At 41.8% G+C, this 21,267-nt stretch overlaps 1 protein-coding gene across 2 annotated transcripts in view; it reads left to right on the top strand.

Moving 5' to 3' along the window:
• Nucleotides 1-124: 124 nt before the first annotated feature.
• The window catches only part of TEAD1 (TEA domain family member 1 (SV40 transcriptional enhancer factor)), a 273,827-nt gene continuing 252,684 nt past the window's right edge, over nucleotides 125-21,267 (top strand). For both annotated transcript variants that reach the window (XM_011973033.1, XM_011973034.1), the window contains exon 1: nucleotides 125-279. The gene's annotated coding sequence lies outside the window, so the exon portion shown is untranslated. The remainder of the gene's footprint in view (nucleotides 280-21,267) is intronic.

Raw genomic sequence — 21,267 nt, 5'->3', positions numbered from 1 at the left:
CCGCCTTTCCCCGGCGCCGGGGACCCCCGAGGCCAGCCCGGGTCTGCGCCGACTTGTGCCGCTGGCGGGGGGTTCGCTCCTTCTCAAAGATGAAAAAGGGCACGTTCGTCTTTGCCGCTTCTCCAGGACTGGTGCTGCCGCCGCCGCCGCCGCTTCATTGCACATTCAAGTGGAAAATTTTCAGGAGTCAGCAGAAACATTGTGTCCAAAAAAGACTGAGTCGCAGTTACCACCAAACCCAGGAGGAGACTCTCCCTGGAAAACTTCCCTTCCCTTTCGGTAGGAAATACTGGGGGATTTGTTTGTTTATTGGAAGAGAAATGATCCCCAGGAGGGGAGAAAATCTGGGTACACTTCTAGTCTTTGTTCGTAACATCAACACTTGTTTTCAAAAGTCTAGAGTCCCGCTTTAAATAAAGTTCAACTTCTGTGACTTTTCTTTTTTAAAAAAATAACGTTTGTATTTTTTTAAAAAGCAATATTTTTAATGAGTTGAAAACAATGAGGGCTCACACCTCCCCTCTCTTCTCATAAAAATAAATGAAATCCAGATCAGAATTTTCTTTGCTTTTAAATTGCCTTTTTTAAAAGATTTATTTAAAGTTGGATAGTGTCACTATATAAAAATATTTATAAAACAATGAAATACCAGCCACCAGCGTTTCTCAGGAGGCTTGTTAACTTCTCAGAAGCAAGTGGCTTCCTGTGATTTGCAGAAATGAAAATTGACCTCAGTGAGCCCTGGAAACTAAGAGACAGATGATGTTCCAGGAGCAGGGAATGTAAAAAGGCCATGTTTAAAAACAGTGCCTTGGAAGGAGCCCAGGTCTTGGGACAGAAAGGTCTGTTAAGCCTGCCACATTTCAAAATAGTAAAAAGAAATATTAAAAACACTACACGTATTGCAAAGGAGCAGAACATTGTCAGTTCACAACAACCACAGGTTTCTTTCTCCCCGCTTTCCGAAACCTTGATTGCTTTTGGAAGTTCGGGTGGTCTAATGGCTTGGGGTGCGCTGGGTGCCTGCAGTGGTTACCTGAGTAGACACATCCCTCCCTTCGGGGAGATGTGATCCACTGTATAGTCACAGCCGCGAGTGGTCTCCTTTTTCTGCAGGCTGCAGTGAATCTTGCTGGTCTCCTAGGGATAGGGGCTTCTCTGAGGCACAGACTGGGGAACAGTCTTCAGGCTATGCCCGGTGCTTCACCCTTTCACTGTTGGGTTTGTGCCCCCCTTCTGTAAACAGCAGGGTCTTTGGGCCCAAGCATATCTGAATGCTTATAAGGACTAGACTTAAATCCAACTTCTTTACGAATCTTTTCCTTTTTAGAAGGAAATAGTAGAACTAATTACAGAGTGACTCAGGAAAGACAAATGGATTCGTTGAACCTTTGTCAGTGGTGAGGTTTTGAATTGTAGTATTTTTGGGGAAAGGCTTATTTTTCTAATCTCACTGTTTCCATAAATGGGCACAGATATTTTTGTTTATTGTTTCTTTGTATGTGCAACTCTGTGTTGAACTCTCAGGTTTCAGGTTTTAAACAGTTAACAATTCTTTTATTTATTGTTGGTATAAAAAAATGAACTGATAAGCTATATCCATTACGGGTTCTTGCTGATGGTATCAAAGTGCCAAGGTAGACTATTTTATTTTTACTTTAATGGTAAATATTATTTGAGCTGCAGTTTTAGGGGAATATTAGAACTTTTTTTAAAAAACAAGCTTGAAACAAAACCAGTATGACACTTTACCTTGACAATAGGGGTAAAGAAAATTATAGGAAAGAATCTTTGTGTAAATTCCTCCTCTGTGTGATCCTTTATAAAGTAATGAACTCCGGGGAACATGCATGAGAGAGATTATTGGAAGGTTGGAGGGTTTTTTTTTCTTTTCTTTTCCCAAAACAAAAACCAGGACTCACCATGACATACACTTAATGAAATTTAATTTAAAGGGGGAGGACATCCCAATTTAGTTTGAGCCAGACTGATAGGAATTTCTCACTGAGAGGCTTTTTCTTGCCTTGTGGTACAATGTGTGCCCGGGCCCCAGCAGCAAACTAATTACACATAAGGGCGGGTTTGGGAGGGCAGCCTTGGGGGAGTCGGCTTCCTCCTCCCTTTCCCATTTCCTCTCTCCCCCCGCTTACTTGATACAGCAGGAATTATATATTGGTATACTCACTTGGGAGATTGGAGTCCCCTTTTATTTAGAAAAAGAACAAATAAGTCATAAGGAAAAAAATGTTCGAGTTTTTTTTCCCTGCTTGAGCTTCAGCAATTTATAAACAATTTTGTGTTTTGTTGGTTCTTAGAATACAGAGCAGCAATTATGAGGGCATTTCTTAATGGGAACATTTGGGAAGAATATACTTTTATCATCGGTGTTTAGATCATATTTGTTGTTACATATTCAGCAGAAAAGTATGTAATAGGAACAGTTTAAAGCACGTAGATCCCAAATGTTAAATAGACTTTTGAAGAAATGAACTGTAACATTAACAATATTTTAAGGTTGGTTAAGGTTGGTTGCTTCAGAAATGGATTGATCTCTCATACATGGTGGTCATACAAGAGCCTGGGCATTTGTAGAATTACTTTTCTCTCTAATCCCATGTGTTATGTGTTAATTATGAGCATAATTATGCTGCCTGCAAATGAAAATTGTGTCTTATCACTCAAGATTGGTGCAAATAACTGTATGTATGATCTGGTGGACTTAAAAATTATCATATTCACATACAGTAGTTGGATAACACTTTTAAGCTCCATTTTAGGCACTTTTTCTTGTACCCAGTGAAGAGATTGTGAAAGGGAAAATAAATAAATAAATATGAAAGCTGTGTTTAGAGGCTGAATCTGTTTAGTGGTAAAACTTTAGGGTCTGTTTTCTCCAAAGACTGAAGAATGTGGCCAAAACAAGTATCCAGATTTCTCTGTAGAACTGCAAGAAAATCCAAGCCAACCTTGCTGTTTTTAAATGTGAGCATTACAGCTTCCCCTTTGGAGTTCAGTGACTGGAACTGCAAACTGCTAATGTCCAACTTTTGAACTCAGCCAGAAAAATATATTGTAAGCTTATTGCCCTTTGACAAACCTAGGCTGTGCTGCTGCTGGGCTGCTTGGGGACTGATTGATGGCTGGCATAATCTTTTATAGCTACATGGTGCTTTTTATTTTATAATAAGGCATAGATTACCTTGTGGTATTAATATTTAAGTTGCATTTAGAGTTGTATTTAAACCACATCAGTGATATATTTTATTTAATATTCATAAAAGTGATGAAATGAGGTAATTCAAGTCTATCCTAAGCACTTCATATTTCAGGGTTGAGCTTTTTGACAGACACCTTATTTAGACATTGTTGTATTGCAATTAATGTGTACCTCTGAAATCGGAAGTTCTGGGGCTTCCCTCTTCTTGGGATAGTTTGTGGAATGCTAGTGTATTTGGATCTAAATAGTTGGAGTGTTTTTCTGTGGGTTTGTGTTTTTCGTTTCAAAACTGAACTCTTGAGTGTCCTCAGTCTGTAAGATTCTCATTATGAGCTTCGTGGTTCATATTTGAATTTGGAGTTGAAATTTGACTGTTTTTTCAAATACATTCCAGTTTTGTAGTGGTACAGAATAGGGTAGGTTTGAAATATGTATTTTATTTTAGTCAAAGTAAAAATGGGTTGTCCTGGTGGGTGCATTTTCAGGATGATGTTTCTTACAAGGGTAGGTTACTCTTAGCTTTTAAATTCTCCTTTGGTCCACTGACTTTTTGCATAGTTGAGAGGATTCTCAAAAAAATAGTTTCTAATAGTCCAGGAGTCTTGGCTAACTGTGAAACTCACTCGTTTCCTCTTCTTGATTGGACAATGGTGGTGGTGGTGGTGGTGGTGGTGGTGGTGCTGGTGGTGGTGGTGGTGAGTAGGGGGAAGGTCCTCATAAAAAGCTATCTTTTTTCTGTGTTTGTGGCCAAGGGAAGGGTGTGTTGTACGCGCTATGCCCACCCCACTCCTTGTTTAAAACTGGTCTTTACTACCCGAATGCAATGCTTTTTATCCTTTTTCATGATTCACATTTGTTTTGAAGGCTGTGTCCTAGGGTTTCATTAGTAGTTTTAATTTGCAGGCATGGGACCCTGGAAAATGGGTTTAAAAGAGAAAGCTGGCTTATTGATGAGTAAGTTAAGCATCCGTCATCTCTAGTGGGAAATTCTGGTTGCTTTTAGGCATCTCACAGGTTTAGATGTATGTGTAAAGTGACTGAAACACCCTTGACTGGGAATATACAACACTGTTGTTCTTACTGATACGTAAACTGAAAAACTGCCGCTAATGGTGGGAAATGTTAATTATGTGAGAACATATTGAACTTATATTCTCTGGCATGAACTTTTTTAAAAAAATGCATCAACTGTGCTGCTTTTTTTTTTTTTAAATAGGCACAGCTTTCTAATTATCATAATTCAGTTCAGCTCTGCTCTTGGATGGTGTTCAAGTGCAATCTCAATTTAACTTGAAAGGGGATTTTTTTTTTAAACTTGGAATGTTGAAGAAAATTTGAAAAGTTCATCCAAGAATGTTGTCTGCTTAGGTGTGAGTAAATCTAGGGGAATGAAATGAGTGCCTTTCTGTAATAGTTCAATAGATCTGAGTATTAAGAAAGAGATTTTTTTTGCTTTGCTTTCTATCCAAGCATTTTTGTATAAACTGATGCTACACACTGCTGAGTTCTCTTTGAAAACCAGTGTTTTTCTAATAGATAGTAAACTAAATAAATGAATATTTTATTACCATCTGCAAAAATGGGAAAGTCTTTTAAGAGAGTAGAAATACAAAATTGTTATGAATTTATTTGACAGAAATCACTGTTAATCTTTTATACCAGCCAAGCTTTTAGAAGGTAATTGCTTTATCTGCTCCTTCTTTACTCTGTGACTTGATGGCATTTTGTGAAGGGAGTCATCTTTGACAGCGTTCATCCCAGTGTCTGTATCCTTTAATTTTTCTCTGACTTTAATAGCTTTTCAAAGAAAAAAAACTGAATGAAGCCCAAGCGCCAAATCCTCCGGGAATCAATTTTAATTGTAAGAAAGAAGAACTTAGATGGGCCTTCCGACTTTCGTCCAGCCTGACTCCTTCTGCTGAAATGCAGAGAGCCCGTGGAAACCAAATGACTTCATTTGCTCTGGCACTTAAGAACCGAATTCACTTCCGTGGTGGTGAAATAAAAGGAGCCAAGTGTTTTAAATAGCCACTCCCCGAGGCCCGCCCGCCCGAGCCTGTTGAGAAAAGCGCATTGTCTGCTTGCAGCTCTAGCTGGGAGCCTGCCTGGCTCGCCCTTCCCCACCGGGCAGCTCCATTTCTGAAGTTGACATCTGGTTTTCTCTCTGTTCACCTGATCTATCCCCGTACACGCGCTCACATGCAGTGTGCACGCATGCATTCTGCAGGTAACAGGGATTTGTGACATTAAGTATGTGTGTCTTTCAAATCCCTACTGGGATAGGGGGAGGAACAAAGCTAATGGCACAAAATAAAATGTAAACACAGTAGCTGCCCCACATGCCGCCGCTGCTGGGTTTCTGTCCGATGTTGCTTTCTGGGTAGGCGTGCCTATTGTTATGGCAGCAACAGGCGGCAGAACTTGGGGCACCATATGGCGGATGTGGGCCTCAGATAAGCTGTCTGGTAATTTAGCTTATCAATAGCATTTTGATATGCTTCATTTTCAGATCACCCATTACTGTGGCTGGGGGTGTCTTGGGGGCTAACTGATTCTGAAACCATTGTGAGCGGATGCTTCCTTTGGTGGAATCTCTTTCAATCCTTTCTCCCTGGCTGCCTTTTCATCTCAAAGCCTTTGAGAGACAGTGCTGGTTAGAGTTAGAGCTCCATTAGCTGAAGGAACCATCAGCCCCATCTTGAAATGCTGGGCACTTAGAAGACCTTGTCATGTATTGTCATTAAGAGAAAAACAGAAAACAGATACTTAATAGCGTTTCATATTGTCCCAGCCAAGAAATTCTCTTAATTCAAAGTTGCTTTTGCTTTAAATATTGGAGTAAGTTTGATACTGTTTTCTAATTTTGATGAAAGGTTTCTACTTTTGTTATGCATTCAGAATACTCCCTAATTTCCTTTCACCTTTAGATTTTACCTTCGCTGTAAAATGCAAACATTATTACCATTTATATAACTTGAAATCAGGGAATGTGCCGTTTGTAATTTGGAGGCAAGAAGCGGCTTCCTTCATGCCTAGAAATTGTGAAAGTGGAAAAAATGCTTCCAGAACACCACTCAAGTGTCCAGTGAAGCTGAAGCAAAACTAAAATCTCCCCTACTCATGAATTGGTAGGGGAACTCGTGCCTCAGCTGGAGCCAACTCAGGGAATCTGCACTTAGTAAGTGGCTCAGTGGAAGTGTGATGGTGTGCATGACCATGTGCTCATCACCTGTGTGACACTCATTCACCAAATACTTGTGTCCCTGATATGTGGCAGGCATGGGGGCAGCTAGGGCGAGGCTGCCTGCATGTTCTCATTCACCTTTCCAGGCCCTGCACCTTTTCTCACATTTTGCCTTTTGGGTTTGCAATTCAGGGCACATGGATCCATTTACATGGCTAATTCAGGATGGTTTTGACTGAAACCCAGGTCAGCCTCTTTCTGTTCCTACTCCAGGAAGCTTCTGCCACATCAGTGGTGCCCACCTTAGTGTATGCACTGCAGCCTCCGTGGAGCTTTTACAGCCTGGGCACCACCTGTGAAGGCTTAGGAGGGTTGTGGTAGGTGCAGTGTGTCTGTATTTCTGAAAGGCCCCATCATAGTATCCGCTCTGGGCTGGGAACCATTGATCTAGATATTCTAATTTTTATCTGCAGATAGAATCAGGTTAAATTTGACCACTTCCAATTCTGAATGTGATTTTCTTCCCTCTATATTTGTGAGGCGGTGTACCTAGGAACATAGGCTGAATCTTTATAGAATTGACTAAGATGTTCATCATTGGTTTTAAAGATAAGCCTGCACAAAACTGAGGTCTTACCTTTCTATTCAGGGGAAGCAATAAAATGAACCAGAACCACTTTCTCTGTGCTCGGCATTCATCTGTTACTTCTTGGGAGTGTAGCACTTGTTTCCAGATGTGATTGTAGAGGTGTGTGTCATGCTTACTGGTGAGGGGCTTGAGAATGGAGTTCTGTCTGGCTGCTTGTAGAGGTTTTGCTTTCTCAGTAGCAGGGATGCTCCTAGAGGTCCTTGGGTGGTATGCCTGGTTTTGGAAAATGAGGGGATAGGAAGGGTGATCCTGACGGCTTTCTGGAGATGAACTGTGGATAAACCACCATGCTTTTCATTCTTTCCTTCCGTGTCTCTTCCCTTCACCTTGGGCACTTTGAAATCCAGATGCTCCTGGTTTTCATGCAGCTATACTTGCCACTGAGCATTTAAACGTTTATGTGTGCTACTGTGTGCCAGGGATTTAGTGATTAGGAAAAGGTGGCTAATGAACAGCGATCAGTAAAACTCACCTGCCTGGCAGAGTTTACAGTTTAGCAAGGAAAGCAGGCATGTAAAGAGGTCATGGTAATCCAGTAGGAAAGTTGAGTGTATGGTATTTTGTGAGTTCCAAGGTGCACATTTTTAACATGCTTGAACATTTTTGAAATTGGGATGTGTTTGACAATCATGGCTGGCCAGGTGGTGGTAATGACCCTTGATGTTGGATACGCTCACCAAAGCCTGTGGAGTGAATGTAGTGGACAGGAAGAAAATCCCAGAGTCAGTGGTGAGCATTCCTAAGAATACCCTTGTTACAGAGGGTGATATTGTATGGACACTGATCACTCTGAGAAGTTACTTTAGCTTATGTTAACCTGATTTATTTAGCTTATATTTTCCTTTTTATGTATGCACAAGATTGATAGTAAAAAGTTTCAACATGTGTAAAATAATATTTCTAAGTGATAAGATTGTGACATAATTTGTTTCACAGTAGTACCTCTGAAATAAAATCCTGCTACATCTTACTGGCAGTGGTGTCTTAGGGTTAGTGAAATGTTGAAACAACACGTTTGCATCTCTAGTCCTAAGGATCTGGGAGGTTATACATTATGGATGGTTGTTGCCTTGAGAGTTGCTTTGAGGGAGTGGGGTTTTTTACATGTTTATATTTTTTAGGAGCATGAATTTCCTTGTGTAACATCAGAATAAAGGGGAAACACACTCACTGGGGTAAGCCCTCATGGTATATCCAAAGAGCTGTGTTTCTTGTGGTAGGAACTGAGGAGGGCTTTTGGAGGAAGTGATGTTGGAGTTGGGCTTTGAAGGAACGGGGGGAATTTTTTTCCAGATGCCATTTTGTGGGGTGAGTTGGGAGTAGGTTGTTAGAAAATAAACAAACCTTGTGAAATATTCTCCTGAGTAATGAACTTAACCCTCGCATATCGATAGGTTTGTTGCCAATAATGGGCTACTACAGATTTGAAACTTGGCTATGAGGAATTAATTGAAAGGAGTAGGAGGGGGGAACTGATTGACATGAAGAGTGAGTGGGCTGTTTCCTGATTTTGGTTTGGAAAAAGACAGGATAATGTGGGTTCAAAATTACAGATTTGGAATTGGACATACCTTGGCTCAGTTACTTGCTAGTATGGCCTTGGACAATTTACTTGTTCTCTGCAAGCCTCGGTGTTCCTGTCTATAAATTTCGATTGTGCCCACTATATACCAGACACATGGTTTGGTAAATGCTCAGTAAATAGCAACTTAAAATGTTATGTTGCATAACAGATCTTGAAGGATTTTCTGCCAAGTCACCCTGGACAGTGAACCTTGAGGAACACCCAAGGCTGAGGCATTTACTTAGAAGAGCTGGATTCCTGGTCTCAGGCAAACAGATAGAAATCTAGGAGAGGCTGAGGCAAGCCCGTAAAGCCCTTGACCATTAATCACTTTGAACCACACTTCCCTTATTCATAAAGTGGAGGAAATCCATCAGTAAATACATAATATTTGAGGTCATTCCTTACCCAGTATGAATTAAATGGAAATGCTTCAAAAACTGGATGGCATGGTGCAACTTCATCTGTCTAAAAGAAAACCTCTTCTTTAGCTTCTTGCTTGAAAGTCACACTCCTAACATTGCAAGGGTTGGGTTGTAAAAGTTCTTTTATAAGTGGTTGAATGGAACTCATCTTTTCATAGGGAAACAAGCTTAGGGTCTCGGGCCTTCTTGTAAAACCATTGCATAATCCCCCCTGGGGTGCAGAGGGCATCCAGCTTCAGGTGCGGAGAAGAAAGGTACTTTTGCTGCCCTCATTACACCTCTTAATACCTGCTCAGGGCTTAGCTTCTCTGTGCCCGCACTTTCCCCATCTGGAAAATGGGAATGATGTTATCTACTTGGAAGAGTTGGAGTAAAGTTTAGATTAGGTAACTGCTGGCTCAGTAGACTAGAGCTGCAGGTGTGGCTGCTGTTAAAACCCAGGCCATTCGTTTCTCCCAGTACTCCAGGCTCCAGAGATAAATCTTTGCCGCTCTCCTAAGACTCGCTTCCTCTGGGCCTTAAATGTGACTCAAATTATTCACACACTCATGTGAATGAATGGTTGCCCATCTCTTTAGCCAATGACGTTTGTGAATTCCAGTGCCTAACTCCAGGTACTTCCTGGGTAGATGAGCTGAGTTCCTTCTGGAAGCTGTTGATAGAACCTTGTGTTTTCAGTCAGCTGCCTTAAGCTGGTCTTGCTCTGCTCACATTCCCAGCTACACTTCTGGGTGTGTCAGTGTCCCTGTGTTTTTAGATCTGGGCCACTCCCGGTGACTGGTCTGAGCAGTTAAGATTGCTTTGTGTGAGCCTGGGCCAGGGACCACCTGCATTTTATTGACATCTTTTCCTATTGTCTCTTAAGCAATGTATAGACGTGTGTGTTAATTAATCTGGTTTCCCAGTCTTCAAAAAAATTTAACAATTTTTGAGGGAGGAGAGTAGTCTGGTTAAGGAGAGAGACTTAGATTCAAGCAGGCTGATAGTGGATAAGGGGAGAAAAATAGGTTTAAGAGCACTTATTCACAACCCTGGGAGTCTACTAAAAGTACTGAATTTACATACTTTAAAAGGGAGAACTTTATAGTATGTGAATCATATCTCATAAAGAAATAAAACCCTGGATCTAGTCACCACACAGAACAGCATCTTGTCATGCCCACCATGGTGTCCCCAGCACTCTGGCTGTCCTGTTTTTAGGTGGTCAAGTGATTAAAAATTGATAAACAGACCTAATAAGAAGAGTTTACATTTCTACCAGTTTGTTTTAGAGGGGAGCCAGGAAAAAACATACAGTTCCTTTCAAAGATAAACAGTAGTAATATTTAAAATGAAAGATTTTTTACTTCAGGAAGATTCAGTTTCAATAATGCGGAATGATGTGCTCCTTAATGATAAATGTTTACCACGTTAACCCATCCTTATGGATTATACTTTTAAACAATCCAGGAACTAAGTCATAAAGGATAAAGTGGGAGATCATGAAGAGGAGACACCTGGAAGGCATGGGAGGCCACAAATCAGTCATTGAATCTGATTTACAGATTGACTTAAGAATGGGAAAAAACGGACCCAGAATCAGGTTAATGTGTACCTCAAGTTTCAGGCTCTGCTCTACCTAGCTTTTTTCTTAATTTTAACTTGGTCTTCCTTGTTCCTGTGTCCACCCACCAGATCTTGGCTGCCTTCCTTGTGGTTACTGTTGTGGCAGTTTTGCCCGTTTGTATTTTCTACAGGGCTGCCCTTTATGGTTCCCCATGGCTGTGTACCTGTTTGCCTGGTACAGTCCTGGTTTATGTTGCTTGTCTTGGCATAATCCTTAAAGAACCCTCTTTTACTATCAGAATGTCCCAGTTTGGATGATAAATTATATGCCTATTGTACTAATAGGAAACTGTCAGGGAAACTGGCAGACTAGACTTCTCTAAAATGGAGAGAAAATCCCGGGCAGGAGGGCTTTGTGGTGTCTTGGTATTGAGCTCATAACAGTATTACTTTTGAAGGATTGTCCCAGGCCATTTCTGAGGCCAGAGCTACAATAGAGGGGAATTTCAGGAAACAACTTTCCCTTCAAATCTGTGCTATTTCAACCAAATTGTTTCAAACCTTGTTCTTTTCTGTGGATGCATTCGTAAGTATTTTTAAAAAAATAATTCTCATCATTCATAGGAATGATTCAGCATTGGTTCATTTCCTTTTAGACCAACAAAGTTTAATTTAGAAAGAAGTTTTTTTTCAGTGGTATTCTGAAAGGTTGGTTTGTACTGTATGAAAATGGAGGATTTCAGATTATAATTTAGAACCTGTGGTCTTGGCACTCTTGACATTCTTAGGTTTCAAACTCACCTGTGTTCTTTGGGAGACTGTGTGATGATGTTCTATGATGCACCTAAATAGATAAGCCAGAGCACATTGAGTGGAATTTTAGAAATTTTAAAATAAATTTTTGTACTTTTAGAACTTTGCCTAAAACCAAAAGTAATTGGAAGGACACTGCTCAGTTCCTGGTGGTTCTTTTGACACCACTGTTTAGTTATTTTGTGGTGTGCCTTAGGCAGTGACTTCGGGCAGGAGTGGAGGTGTTCAGTCCAGTGTTCAGCTCTGGCCAAAACAATGGCGTCTAGACTTTGCTGTTGAGAACTCTGCTAGAGAATTGTTACCTTGTTGGAGTGGTTCACTTGAGAGAAGGCAAGGTTCACTTGAGGGTCCTGCAAGTGCTGGATCTTGGTCTCTCCACTTCTAGCTGATGTGGAAGGAAGTCTTGGTTGGGAGTGCTCTGCTATGACTCTTCCTGTGACCTTAGGTAAGTCACTTGAAAATCTTTGGTTTATTTTTCTGGGAAGATGATGCTGTACTGCCTCTTGCCCCTCTAGCTGTTTTTGTGCTGGGCTTTTGATTAAAGAGAGAAAATGTGTGAGCCCTTAGGCAGAAAAGTCCTGGAGAACTGTTATCTTATCATACCATCCATAACCCTCAAAGACAGGTTTTGTGGAGGAGGAGCAGTACCGCTGAGTTCACTTTTAGTTGTGCTAATTCCTGGGCTTCTCGGATGGGAAGGGAAGGCTGACAGGCCAGGTTCTGTCTTAAGCCCATATGAGTTCCAGTTGTAGTTGAAGAAGCTGAAGCTCAGGGCAGTTGAGTGACCTCCCCAGCATCACACAGCTACACTCTGAAACCAGTTCTTTATCTGTGTGACTCCACAGCTGTCAGGCTAACAAAGGACTGCACATCAAGTCACCTGTCAGGTTTTCTTGTGACATTTGAAGGGAGTTAAGATAGATTGTGACATTGAAACAAAGGTAGTCTTCTCATTTAGTGTATTTGCCCAAAAAAACGAGGACACAATACTTTTGTTTTCTTGGTGGCCCATTTTACTCCCTCTTCAATACAAACTTATGGCTAAGGTCTTGAAAAGTTGGGTGTGTCTCAGTTGAGCCTCTCAGAGGTTACTTATCCTACCTCGTTCACCTCTCTCCTGTGGTTTCAGTCCTCCAGGACTTTGGGGACCAGTACCCCTCACCCCCACCCCGTGACTGGTTATACTCACCATTGAGAGAGAGAGGGCAGGACTCCTTGGGGCCAGGCTAATCCAAACTGCTCTCTAGGCGGGTGTAGTGGGTAGGGGGGGACTGCTGTAGTTTGGAAGCTTGGAACTGGACCTGCCAGTATATCTGGTTTTGCTTTGGAATGTGCTGTGTTGGCAGGCAGGCAGAATAAGTTAGCCCCCTCCAGCACCCTGAAGGCCTGGATATGGAAATGGCCTTATGCTGGGGATACAGTTTAGGTAGATGACCTTGACTTCACTTTTTGATAACAGGAGTGCTTGGGAGCCTGCTGAGATGGGGTGAATTTCTCTCCTCCCACCCAGGTGACCAGCTTAGCCTGTGATAGGTGATGGGCAGTGATGGGGCAGCTGGCAGAAGAGAGTTAACTGTGCTTGCCCAGAGCCCTTCATAATCAGGCCTCTGAAAAAGACACTGGGACTTTGAAATGGGGTTGTTTACAGGGTTGATATCCATCTTTGACACCTTGGTTGGTTTTTGGTGGGAGGCAGTGGGGCTGGTTGATACAATCTCTTCCTCCTGTCTACCTATTTCTGGTGTCTCGGCCAAAAGGTGCGTGATCACTGATTGCCAATTTTTAGGTATCTGTGCTCATGTCTTTCCCCTCTTCCCAACTTGCTTGTACCTTCTTAGTCTTCATGCATTTCTTAAATTCTTCCTAGGTACTTCTGTTAGCTGTTTTGGTGTTGCCCTAACTGTGCAGTTCTCACTAGTGCTTGGTGTATTTAGCAAAGTAGGCTGAAAGCATGGCTTGGAGGTCAGATCTTGGTTGCAGCTCCAGTTCTGCCTATTGGCTGTGTGATTTTGAGTAAGTGATTAACTCTCTCTGGGCTTCTTGTTTCCTCCTCTGCAAAGTGGAGAAAATAATAGTGAGTTTAAATGAAATATAGCAAATGACCCACTGCCAGCCTCTCTATTGGTTCCCCCAACCCACTGAGTATTCTCCTGCTTCTTCCGCTCTCCAGTTCTCTGTTCAGAGTCCTGAGGTTTTCCTCCCAGCTAACATGGGCTGGTCTGACTGGGGGTCATTTATTTGCCTTTTCATCTTCCTCCTTCGGGTTTAGTTTTAAGCTTTGCCCCAGCTTCCCCTCTTGCTGGATTTCCTGCTTTGTCATTTTTCTGTTTTTTTGTTTTGTTTTGTTTTTAAATTTTTGGTTTGTCAGGCTGTTTCCCTTTAGTTTTCATATTTTCTGTTGTCTCTCCCTCCTCCCTGGAAAACACCCATCCACCCTTCCCCCGTCCACTTTTCACCCTCTCTCCTCTGCTCTTATCACTTTAAGATCTCAGAGACTCTACCCTGCAGTTCACTACATTTCACCAAAAATGGTCATCAGAAAAGCACCACTTCTGCTCTCTTTAACACTGGATTGAATCTGTTGGCTTATAGAGTTCCCAGCACTCTTGAGAGTTGTTACTATTTTGGAATAATGTAACTCATTCTCATTACGCTTATGAACTTGTGGAATGACACAGGTTTCCTTCACTTATCTGTTGGACCTTGGGCAACCTCTTTATCCTTCTGCACCACAGTTTCCTAACCCCTGAAATGGACATAGTAGTGTCTTCCTTATGGGTTATAGTGCAGGTTCAGTGAGGGTGAGCACAGTGCTGACTCGCAGAGAAGTGTCTCATAAATATTAGTTGCCGCTGCTGTTTATGATTGTGACCACCATCATCCAGCATCTGTGAAGTAGAGTGCCAGGTACCTCTTCCGTAGCATCTGTCTCTCTTTTTGAAGGAGGGGGTCAGGAGCAGAATCTTATTTTTATTTTAGATTTTCAGTGTCTTTGCTTTGGGAAAGTTTAGTACAGTAGAGGGCAATGAACCCCTGTGCACCCATTATCACCCAGCAGCAATCATCACCTCATGGCTATTCTTGTAAACTCCTGGCTCCTCTCCCACTAGATTATTTGGAAGCTATCTTAGTTGTCATACCATTTCATCTGTAAATTAGTACGTATTTTAAAAATATGACTCTATTTTTAAAAAAACAACCAACTATGATACCATGATCACACCAGCACTTTAATCATTCCTTAATGTCGGCCGGGCATGGTGGCTCATGCTTGTAATCCCAGCACTTTGGGAGGCTGAGGTGGGCAGATCATGAGGTCAGGAGATCGAGACCATCCTCGCTAACATGGTGAAACCCCGTCTCTACTAAAAAATACAAAAAATTAGCCGGGCGTGGTGGTGGGCGCCTGTAGTCCCAGCTACTCGGGAGGCTGAGGCAGGAGAATGGTGTGAACTCAGGAGGCGTACCTTGCAGTGAACTGAGATCGCGCCACTGCACTCCAGCCTGGGCAACAGAGTGAGACTTCATCTCAAAAAGTAAAAATAAAAATAAAAAAAAATAATAAGTCCTTAATGTCAATTATCTAGTCACTGTTTGGATTTCTTTGATTGTCTCATAAATGTTTTTTCACAGTTCGCTTGTTCAGATGAGGGTCCAAAACCAGATCAACAGGTTATATTTGGTTGCTGTATTTCTTAAAACTCTTTAAATCTCATCCCCACCTTTCTTGTAATTGATTTGTTACAAAAGCCCCTGTGTTTCTCTTCTAGACTTCCTCGTTCTGGATTTTGTAGTTGTATCTCCATTGTGCTGTGTATTTTATTCTCTTATCCTGTGTATTTCCTATGAACGGAAATTTAGATGTCGACATTTGATCTAATTCAGGTTTTTTAAAAACATTTTTTATGCAAATATTTCATAGCTAGTATTCTACTAGGAGGCACACAACGTACAGTGTCACTTTTTCTGTAATGTTAGTGCCATTGATTGATGATCTCTGCCTGTATCTATTATTTCATGTAGTTTTTGCAAACGGATGGTACTCTGATACTCTAGTTCTCTTTTTGGAGACAGGTCTTACTCTGTCACCCAGATTAGAGTACAGTGGTGCGATCTCAGCTTGCCGTAGCCTTGACTTCCTGGGCTCAGGTGATCCTCTCACCTCAGCCTACTAAATAGCTGGGACTGTCAGTGCGCCACCATGCCTGGCTAGTTTTTTAGTTTTTTGTAGAGATGAGGTTTCATAACCCAGTCTGGTCTGGAATTCCTGGGCTCAAGCGATATGCTCACCTCGGCTTCCCAAATTGCTGAGATTACAGGCATGAGCCATCCCACCCAACCCATTCCTTCTTTTATGGAGAAGGTTTCTTTTATCAACTATATGGTTAACCTTGCATATAATTTGTAAAGGAAAGATAGTTTTTTTGTTTGCATATCATTAGGCAATCACTGATTTGAAATTATCGAATGCATTTCAGTCGATTGCAGTTCCTCCTCTTACTGATGCTCACATTGTTTCGTCTTTGGCCAGAGGGAATTTCTTTAGTTGGCTCCTGTGGCCTTTTGATGTGACCCTAATAATAGTCTTTTATAGTTTCCTTGCTGTCCAATCTCTTGTATATTCTGGGAGATAGAATGAACCATTTCTGCAGAGTTTGGGTTTCTTTTCTTGAGAAATGGAATTTCCAGGCTATGATGTGTGTGCTAGGTTCTCTGCTTTTTTCTCCTCCCACTCCTTCAGTTGAATAATCTGCTCACCTTTGGAAATGGATCCTGCCTGTCCTGTCAACTCTAATCGTGGTAAAAGCTTTCCTTGCACACTTACTCATGCCTGGCCTCTTTGGCTCTCGTTTACCACTTTCATGCTTGTGCTTGTCATCTTGTCCTTTCCTCCCTTAAGAAAAAGACCAAGCTGAAGAATTACCATGGATGGTTTGTGGTTTGACTTGCCTCCTGAAGGCCAAAACTCATGTTAATGTAGGCTTCACAGAAGTCTTTAGTCATTGCCTTCATCATGTCTACCTGATAGTTTGTTGCATCCTTGTGTACATAACCAGGACATGAGAGATTCTTTATCTTATTACCTTTGTGAGCCATTCAGGCTGCAAGCTGTATTTCGATGATACTGTTGGGTGCATTTGTACTCATTTGTTTCAATAAATTTTGGTTGAATTAAACTTTGTACTTCTTCTCCAAAGTGTTTAAAATAGAATGTATTTAATGTCCTAGTCATTTGAAGAATTTGTCACTAGTCTATTATTTTCATAAGTTTAAATAAGTTGAAGATTTGTAGTTTTACATATATTTATGCCTTGGACCCCTAGTTGTAACATAGCTATTGTTTTACTGCTGCGGGCATACAGTAGTAGGCCTGTAAGTCTAAGATGAGTGTTTTTTATTTAACAAGTCTGCTATTAAACTTATTTTTAGTATTGTAATTTCTGTCTTTGCTTCTTGGAAATTGTTTTATACCTGTGTTGGTGCATCATAGACTATGCACTTAGGCCAGCCCCCCGAGTCGCCCCAGCGAAGCAGGGCTCATTTTAAAGACAAGCTCTAATGCTTTCTTCAGAGGTTCCATTCAGACCTACAGTTTTAGCTTCGGTAATACTTTTTTGTTTTGTTGGTGAAACAAAGCCGTATGCGTTCACAGTGCAGCCAATACAGTCTCACAACAGCACAAGTGAATAGTCCTGAAATTATCATCATTCTCCACACCACTGAGAAATTAACCAGCATCCCGGCCTGGGGAATTTTGGATACACATTTAATGCCCCTCACCCACCACCCTGGCTTTTTTTTCTCTTTAAAGCCGCAAGCTTAATTTAATGGTTCCTCTGTATTAAAGGAAAGTACAGTATTGTAGGGGTTTATTCCCCCCCCTTCCTCCGTGGGCACTGAGAGTAGGGGGAAGAGCCCCGTAATTCACAAGGCAGGCCTCTGCCCCGCGGTAAACTCAGTTTCACAAAGGGAATTTTCATTATGGTCCTGTGGCTCCCTAACATAGTGGAGGCTTCAGGAGGCAAGTGGTAAAAGCTACCAAAGAAAAAGCTGGACTGGAGCCACTGACGTCATGTCAGTAAATCTGCTGGAGGAGCCCAGCCATGCAGCGCCTGCCAGCCGGCCCCTGCACTTTGGCCTTGCCTGGTCAACTGTTCTTACTGCTTCCTCCACCCCCACCCCACAGAACAGCCTGTGTTTTTTGTGTTCTTTTTCCCCTTTTCCTTCTGTGCAACTGGGCTGTGTCGAAACCCATAAAGGCTTTTGAAAACCACCCCTACTGGTCCTGTGCTTAATGTCTTGTGTGGGGAGAGTGGGGAGAATCCAACGATTCATGAATGAGGGAGGCTTTAAAACTTTTTTCTAGTGGGGACCTCTTTGTGATGAATAAATCCACGGGGAACATCATGGAAAGCAGCCAGAGGTGCGACCCCTGGTGCTTAGTACTTTCAAAGAGCTTTGCTTTTAAGTCCTGGGCTGTGTGCATGTGTGTCCATGCGTGTGTGCACGCGCACAGTAAAGGAGAGAGAAGCCCAGTCAGCACATGGGTGGAAATACAGAATATCAGCCTTCCAGCAGAGGATGATTTAAGAGAATGAGTTCCAGTGCGAGTCCTTTATTACCCATTACTCATTGGTCAGCTCACTCTGAACTCTGGTTTGCAACTGGAACAGTTAAGTCTTAAGCTGCATGCTTCTGTACATGCTGGATATTTAGAGTCACAACCCCAGATGGGCCTGAATTAAAATATTGCTGTGCTAAATCTATTTTTACATCTAGGGGAATGACATCTAAAAATAAACCTTATCCCACCTGTTATCCACTTTTGGGAAGTTGAAACGCTGTTAAGTCGCAGCCCATGGATTAAGCTTTGATGACGGCTTCCCATGTGATGCCTGCATTCCACTTTTCCTGCCATTGGCGTGATGTTTTCATTGTTTCAGTGACCGTTGTCCTCCTGTTTATTTTGCTGTGAATATTCATTTGCAAATAAGAGTGAAGCATAGGTTCAGATTGGTTTTGATGTTCCTGAATCTTAGGGTCAGAAACATATTAAAAGCAGTATCTTATCCATGAATCATGAGATGAGTCAGTTCCTGAAACCACTACAAGCCTCATAGTTCTTGGCTACAAGCAAAGGCAGGAAATCCAGGCTTCAATAACTTCCTTTCCCAGTCCTGGCTATAGCCGCGTTGGTGGTTAGGTTCTGCTGCCTGCCTTTGTAAGCGGTAGGAAGATGTATGTCTGAGGAACAAAGGCACTTGAGTCAATTTACTGAAACTGTTTATAATTTGTGGTCTTGATCTGAATGTCAGGCTGCATTGGCACACCCTGCTCTGCTGTGCGGCCCGGCACAACTCAGCCAGGAAAAGCGGCAGGCTGAGTCCGGGGAAGTGCCCCAGCAAACACATGGCAAGTATTTCAAGGGGCTTTAGTGTTCCAGTGAATCCTAAAACTTGGGGACATGCAAGCGGACACTAGGCAGAAAGCTCTGGATTCCATATGTATAGTTGAAGTATCAACTCTTTGTTTGTTCTCCATTTGAGAACAAGGAGAGAAAAAAGAGAGAGAAGGGAGAGAACAAACTAACACATTTGCCAGCCTGCCAAGCTCTGGCCTGTCTCTTGCTTTGACTTGCAATTTACTTCCTTATATACAGGGTCCTTTTTTTTTTTTCCTTTTTTTCTTTTTTGGGGTTCCTTTTGCTGTGTTTCAGGCCAGTCTTCCTGACTTCAGAATCAGTTTTATAACTGTTTTATTAAATATTTTAAAGAGTAAGGGAGAAACACGAAGTTGTCTCCCAACATTGGGTCTGCTGTGACTCGTATTTATTTTTCTCCTTTATGAGCAGTGCCTACTGTGTGTATGTACCCAAGTCAGAACAGAGTCGGGCTGCTCTTTCTATGTGAGGTTGGGACTCACTGTTGCTTTATGCTTTACTTGTGAATTTATGAGCTTTTTCAATCTTGAAAAAAATTGAAATTGAGTGTGACTCATTTTCATTTATCAATTCTTACATTCTTTTTCTACGCTAATTGGTGTTAGCTAGCTGTGGGATTTGAGAAAATGGGACTGAAATGAGACCCTTTCCCCCGCTACTGTAGGTTTATGTGGAGTCGTTGGAAGTTCTGATAGAAGTCTAAAAATAGCATGGGTAGACCAACCCTGTGAAAAGACACTGAGAAAGATGGAAAAGAATTTGAGATGATGAGCAGTTAGATATTGATGCTGCCTTTTAAATTGAGCTTATTTCCAATTCATAGCTGGCAATAGCTCAGAAAGGTCAAATTCTGTTTCAGCCTTTGTAAAGAGTAAAATAAAAGCAAATGCAAAACTTTGCCTGGCTTTTTAATCAAGTGTGGCTCATTCAGCGCACAGCCAGGCTGGCGAGTGCCACTTCCTTCTTGTCGTTTGTATTTGTGTTTGGGTAATTTTCTGTTCAACTTCAGGCCTCACTGAAAGGTTCTGATAAGCTGTTGAGAAAGTCAGGCTCATTTTGATTTTAGAGGCTTGACTGGGAGTCATAATTTCTGGCTGTGGTTCTCCAGATTTCAGGCTGGTACAAAAGCTCCTTAGTCTTAGGTGAGTTTCTTTGGAAATCACTGTGAAAATTTATTACTCTTATTAACATGTTAATAGTCACTGTCTAAACTTGGAAGAGATTTTTTCCTTATGTTGAGAGAGATACAAATCCAATTATTTTTATTTGTCCTTCATTGATCTGAGAGTTAACTTCTTTTTCATGTAGATTTCAGACTGGGATTAGAGACTGAATCGTGAATTGCTTATCGTCTCTGGACCGAGTTGTTCAGGGCCAGGGATTGATTCATTAATTAAAATCAATGTAAATGGATTTGTAAGCCTCCCGTAACAGATTATCCTATTAGCAGCCACACAGAGCACAGCCCATGATCTGTGAGGAATGTTTGTTGCCTTAGGTGAAATGGATCCAGACTGATGGACTCTTTAGGGTTACTTTATGAAAAACCCAGTGGCTTTTGTAAGGAAGGGGGCCTCACTTAACCTTTACACTGAGCAGATATTTCCTATAGATGGCAGATTATTTTGTTTTCTGAGCCTGCCCCAGAAGGCTTGAGTTCTGTTTGTGTGTTGTGTGAGTTTCTACTGTGCCTGCGTCTCCCCAGCCCTTGGCATTCATGCTGTCCAGGACCTTGCCATATTTTAGCCAGGTTCTGCCCCCTTTCAGGTGAGATTACTGCTAAGAACTCTAAAGAAAAAAGGAGGAACCAGAAATACGTTCCTATTTGATAGCAACAAAGTGCTTTTTTCCTCCAACCCAAGCAAGCTACAAAGAAGACAGTTGCTTGTTATTTGAGGCTCTGACTGTACAGCTGTGCCTCCTTAGAGTGGTAAGAAGACAAGATGATACTTTTGAAAAACTTTGTGGATTTAACAAAGGTCGGAGTTCATTCAGCGGCTGTCATTTGTATGTGTGTTTTGTTTTGTTTTTGTTTTGTAATTGTGTTGGACAGGAAGATGCTTTCTATAGTAGGACCAGCTCACCTACCTTTTCCCTGTTTGGATCGAAGTGGGGATATCTGAGCCAAGTTGAGTTAAAATCTGTCTCCTGCCTATTTTGGGATTGAGATAGCAATCCTAGTTTGTCTTTGATGCTCACACTGTAGTTCAGGGAGACCTTAACTAGGCAGTAGATGTCGGACTCATGGGTGTAGAGAAGTGTGGAATAAAGCCACTTTGCAGAGAGACAAGGAAGCACAGTTGTGCTGAGGATGAGACGAGAGACCAGGGGAATAGTCTCATTTCCTGATGGTTTTCTGTTTCCTGGTTTTCATCTCTCCTGAGGGTTGGCTGCAGTTTCTGATTCAGGGGTCTTTTGATGGACACCTT

The sequence above is a fragment of the Mandrillus leucophaeus genome, unplaced genomic scaffold (genome assembly GCF_000951045.1).
Source record: "Mandrillus leucophaeus isolate KB7577 unplaced genomic scaffold, Mleu.le_1.0 Scaffold1332, whole genome shotgun sequence".
Classification (NCBI taxonomy): Eukaryota; Metazoa; Chordata; class Mammalia; order Primates; family Cercopithecidae; genus Mandrillus; species Mandrillus leucophaeus.
Note: the sequence above shows the minus strand (reverse complement) of the source record. Positions and strands in the feature narration are given on the sequence as shown.